General features: G+C 39.5%; 1 protein-coding gene across 1 annotated transcript in view; it reads right to left on the bottom strand.

Moving 5' to 3' along the window:
* LOC106153965 (adipokinetic hormone/corazonin-related peptide receptor variant I) overlaps window positions 1–5,193 on the bottom strand; it is a 31,115-nt gene extending 25,922 nt beyond the window's left edge. Inside the window, exon 1 of the mRNA XM_087000749.1 lies at window positions 4,974–5,193. The gene's annotated coding sequence lies outside the window, so the exon portion shown is untranslated. The remainder of the gene's footprint in view (window positions 1–4,973) is intronic.
* Window positions 5,194–6,000: the final 807 nt, after the last annotated feature.

A 6,000-nucleotide genomic window follows, 5' to 3' on the forward strand; every position in this document is an offset into this window, starting at 1 on the left:
GGGAGCAGTGTTCTGGGCGGCATTCACGTTGGTGTCAAACCCCAATTATAGTGGTTTTCAATTAAAACCGGAAGTTTTATTTTGCAATAAGGCAATGCCCGTCTTCACAGACCTATGGCAATAGCATGGTGCTTGCAGATCCAAGGGGTTGAGCAACTACCATGGTCATCAAGATCGCCAAATATACAATAATATAGAATCAATGGGCCATAAGCATTGTCCAAATCGACAGCCTATTGTTCCTATCGACAAAACTGAACCAACTCACACAGGCTCTTATGCCTGAAATCTTAGCAAAGACCAGACCATGAGAAACCTTAAAAAAGGGATGACTTATAGCTTGAGAAGTCTGGTAGTAACAACAAAGAGTCTCACGCGCTACTGGCTATTTCTGTGACAAAACATTGATATGATCTTGGTGCGGATCGCAGTTATTATTTGAAAAATATGGAGATCCAAATAATGCAGGTAATGATTACTTTATTACTTCAAATCAGTGGTGTATTATTTGTAATGTTCTTTTGATGAATTCAATTAGAGAACTGATTCTGAAGAGATTATTCATGATTGAAATATTTATTTCCACCTATTACTCAGAACAATAGAAAAATCACTACAGCTGCAGGTTATCTTATGGTACATGATGCAGGCCATTGCTTAAGTAAACTATTCCATTAAATTAGGAATTTTTCATTTCCTGGCAAAAAAAAAAAAGACAAACTTGCTCCGCAGAATGCATTTGGACATCAAAGAGTTGGATAACAATACCATCAGCTACTTATTTAACAACAAAAAGTCAACTTGTCAAGAAGGATAATTGTCATTTTCCAAGAAATATGCCAGGACCGATAGCCACACAGATAAGTAGTAGGCTACTGAGAAGCACCAATATCGATTTTTTGGCCACTATGTAGAACTTCTTACTGTTTGTGGATTTATCAAGTTATTTTTCACCATGCCTCTTGCCTTAATTAATGGAAATTAATCAAGCTCATTGGTCAGAGAAAGTAAATATAACAAGAACGGTTTTGAGGATAATTAGTGCTATGACGAAAGAAAGGGAAATGTTGATGATATTTACTGATAGAAAAATTACATAATTCAAGACTTCCTGAGTGAAGTATGTGTGCAGAGACATCCATGTTGAAACCAAACAAACAAACGTATAGTAATTATCAACAGGCACACAGTGGTTTGATAAATGCTGGCTTAAGATCCAAATAAAATATGTTCTCTATTAAAAATCTATTCGAAACAACGAAGTGAAACGCCACATTTATGCTCAAAGTTCAACGCTGAATCAATGTCAATGTTTCAATCTAACCTATCTAACGGTGACATGTCAATGCTTTATCACATTAACTATCAACGTTGTGTGACGTTCAAATATAAACATTCACAACCTTTCCTAGATCATCGCCCTGTTTCACAAAACAAAAATGTTTTAGGCTTGCTTTGAACGGCCAAAACCGAATGGCTTGTTGTGTAAAGCGTTTAACGATTGATTTAAAGTTCAATGTTACAGTTGAAAAAAAGAGTCTAGGTTCTCGTAGGTTTAAAACATGTAGTTTTGAAACGAGCAGTAAACACAAGGGGTATCTAGAGGTGATATCAACTTCGAGATTAAATTGTATCAAAATTGAATTATGAAACTTCGTTGGTGTTCGTCGTTGAAAGTAAAAACCATTTTCAAAATGACCACCCACTTCCGTCGCAAGTGCAAAAATATAATTTCTTCTCTACAGACGTCGATCGACAGAAAATCATTGTGTTGACTTCAAGACGAGTGTAATTTGCGGTGCAGAATCCAAAAAAAAAAAAAAAAATTATTTCCATGTTTAAAATAATCTTAAGGTGGTATTTCGTGGTATTTTGTGTATTTTATTTTATTTTTTTTGGTATTTTGGTATTTAGTGATACCGCTCTATCTGTGCCTATACGCGAATTTCGTGAACAACGAGCCTTCGTCATAACGAACCTACTGCATAGCGTACCTTCGCCATAGTGGGCCTTCATGACATTCAAAAATCAGACGCGTATAAACTTTCGTACATCCCTGGTTTCGGCGTAAACGCAGTGCTTCAAACTGTACTTCTGTTTCGTCAAACATACTCACCACTCATCACTCGCGTTGTAGATAATGGTGAAACTTTCGATGGCGTGAATCGGCGCAAATAAGTACCAGAAAATGAGTTTTATCATAGGTAACACCTATAGTACATTACTGATTGGCAAACATTTGCTTCCAAAATTTAAAGACGGTAGCACTTTGCCTCAGTTTTACAATTTCGTGTAATTTTGCCACCGTTGCTACATGTACCGCTAATTTTGTGCCCTGTATGACGTAATTAACTAATTTCATGATAATTCTAATTTTACAAAGTGTGTTTTCTTTAAAACCATTTTATCTTTACGCTCTATCTGCATTTCTGCATTTTTCGTCATAGTGAACCTTCGTCATAGCGGATCTTTGCCATGGCGGGTTTTCGTCATAGCGAACGTTCATCAAGGCAGACCTTCGTCATAAACATAGAAGCACACCCCTGCACTCAATGACAATTTCATAGAGGTTATTTCTGAGACCCCCCCCTTCCAATTACAATTACCCTTATGCATTAGGAATTTATATTTTTAGCGTTCATAATGAAAAAATACACCTCACAACTCTTACAAAAACACTTTTTTCGACTACCTAAGGTATACATGGCAAGTTGAATAAAAAAGTGTACTTTGAACTACTAATTCAGCTTTGTGCTAATAAACCATTATAATAACCTTATCCTAAACACTTGAATAGGGGCATTTTATGGATATCTTTCCATGAATGAAAAGCTAATAAAACAACATGTAGCATGACAAATAATCAATACTAAATTTTGCACTCGGTAACTATCTACGTGGACTTTAACAAGGCTATGACAAAAATGCTTATTTAGTACTCTTATTCAGTGTTATTAATCACAAGAATATCTGCCAATTTTTATGAAGGCTAATAAAAATAATAAAAATCGGAACCTTAAGAAATACTAATTCTAAATGTTCCCAACACTAATCACTACTCCAATTTTTAAATTAAAATTTCTAAAATATCTCCATCTGGTCCTTTTCAGCCAATGCTAACAATCGACGTGCAGGTGTCTATAGTGTGCAATTTGCATCCCCATCAATAGGGATTCTTCGCCTTTTATTCACATGAAAACAGGAAACAATCATTATTCAACACGAGTCCTTGAAAGTGAAGACGGTTATAGTGACAGATGATTTTTTTTAAAAAATCAAGCCACGATATCTTACAGGCCAATTACGGAATAAAACCAAGGTAACAACTGTAACAAAATGACGCACATGTGCAAGTAACTGAACAATACTTGGGAAGTCTGAGGAATGCAAATAATACAAAAAAGTATGTTTACTCAGGAAATGCAGATCTGTTCAAAGATCTATGATATTTTCCAGCTCCCAGATACTGACCGGACGCCCCCCCTCTCTGTCTCTGTCTCTGTCTCTCTCTCTCCATTGTTATGGTCAATACATGTAATACGTCTTTTTGATTGTATCAGTTGTATCATTCTCTGACGGAACCACAATATAAAACGGACATCTTCGTGCCTCACTTCCAGATGAAATGTTCAAAGTATGCATTGCTTCAGGTACCCATCCTGGTAGACTTGGTCGTATTAACCACTCGTATTTGGCCCTCGGACTAGTTAGTCCTCTATATTTTAGTGTTAGATCAAAAAGGTATTATTGGGATTTCTAATCGTGTATCCCCCCCCCCCTCGCTCGTTTATACGAATTAACACAACATCCACATAGTCGTTGCAGGTAACTATGGGACTTACCTTCAATGAGCGTTGCATGTCAGATTTGAATCTGAATTTGCCTTTTCCTTTGGGTGTCAGATATAGATATTCATTTCTAAGGTATCATTTATATTTAATGAAACATGTCAGTCCGCGAACACTTTTCTTCTTTACCAATTGTAATTTAATCTCTGTGCCCAATGAACAATCGCCGGGGAACTTCCTATACATAGGCCTCACGCTAAAAGCCACTAGTAGCATCTTATACTGTTTCCTGTGATGTTTTATTTTGCCACTGTCGACAGCAAATGGGACTGGCTACGTTCGGTATTAAGCTATGTCTGTCACCTTGTTTCACCAAAGATCCCAGGTAGCAAACGCCGACGTCGGGCCACCGGCTTTGCTCACCTTGGGCCGACCGGGCCCACCCTGAGCTTCAGAGCTAACTTGACACTAACCTTTTCACTGTAGCCTATCTCCGTCGTGTTACTTGACACGACGGAGATAGGCTACAGTGAAAAGGTTAGTGTCAAGTTAGCTCTGAAGCTCAGGGTGACCGGGCCACTCATGGCATGCAAACCTTTTGCCAAAGTGGGGCCATCCTCATTCTATCAGTGGTTCTATCAGTGGTGGACCAACCTATGTTATAATTTTTTGCTAATATGCCACCACTAAATGAAAAGAACTAGTCCATAAAGATAATTATTGTAACGTCTTTATGGGTCGAACGAATCAATTGAACAACGATGAAAAAAAAAAGAAAAACAAAACAAAACAAAAAAAACTGATAGCTATTAAGCAAAACGTACAACATATATGAAATTGGAGAGCCAGTAGGCTTAGCGCCTCAACAACAGGACTTATAAACAAAATAGCCGTTCGTGATCTCGAGCTTCGGGTTTGCGATGCAAATCGCGAACCGTTATCATGCTTAGTTAAGACTCGGCCACAATCGGACGTACGAATTTTAGGATCGTACGGCCCCTGCGAATTTTGGGCGCAGTGGAGGCGGTGGAGTTCGTAGAGGTAGAGGAAAGTTTGCAATGGAAAGGCGCAAGTCTGCCTTGCGAGTCGCAGGGTCCACGTGAGAAGCAGGGACGCTAATTGCAAGGTGCGATGTACTCATTTCTTGAGTTTGTCTTGCTACCTGCGTACGTGGCACGCACTCACCATTTATGAAGAGAATGCTACGCACGGCGAAAGTAATTTCCTTTTGCTTCACACTTGCCTCACACGTATTGACGTACTGACCACGTACGTCATTTTTGCCTTCTGTTCCCCCTTCTTTCTTTTTCCTCCTTCCTTCCTTCTTTTCTGTTCTCTTAGTTTCTTTCCATTGCCTTTTGGAGGCATATTAGAAGCTGAATTGAGCAAATTTCGAAATTTTTGAAATGTTGTCCACGAAGCACAAGCGACGTTATTTGTCGAGACACGAACGTGCATCGTGAGCATGCCTTTTATACTCCTGGCGTGGGGGCCAACAACTTCCGCCGTGCTTTCGACTTTGTTCGTTAGCTATGAGGGCGTGCGTCGTACTCAACACGCAAAGGACATTTGCTCCTTCATTGTTAACGACGTGCGTCTTGGACCACGCACGACTCACTTGCATACTTCTCGCGAACTCCTTGCGATTGGAGCAAGTTACGTTTGCGTCCTCGATGTTCGCAGACTATTCGTAGAATCTTTTGGACATGTCCAACATTCTCCGTACGTGCTTACGGGCTGTCTGCGAACTCCAAATTTCGCAAGAAGAACTTGAGCGGCACGTGAGATTCTGCGCAAAATTTGGACGCAAACAGGCCGTAAGAGCCCGTACGGCCGGTTGTGACCGAGGCTTTACCAGTTTGGTACCTTCACGTATGTGCAGGGGAATGTCGAGAGGGCATAAGGGCATTACTCCCGTATTAAAATAGTTTGGGGTTAAAAAGAAGAATCCGTATGTAAACGACTAGAGACCTAAATAAAAGCTGGCCAAATTGTTTGCGCTCTTTAGGCCTATGTGATGCTCGCAACCACTTTTTTTTTACGTTTGCGCCAAGACATCGCGGTTTGAGTCGTTCTTTCGGCGTTTGCAATAACAAATTCGTGGTTCGAGATCACAAACGGGAATGATAGTTTTGGGGCCTGAACATTATGAACACATCACGTTAATTCAATCTATTATTAATTTTTGGGATAAACTGTCCCCTGGATGCCC

This window comes from Lingula anatina, chromosome 1, assembly GCF_051362555.1.
Source record: "Lingula anatina isolate TDL-2025a chromosome 1, LinAna3.0, whole genome shotgun sequence".
NCBI classification, from domain to species: Eukaryota; Metazoa; Brachiopoda; class Lingulata; order Lingulida; family Lingulidae; genus Lingula; species Lingula anatina.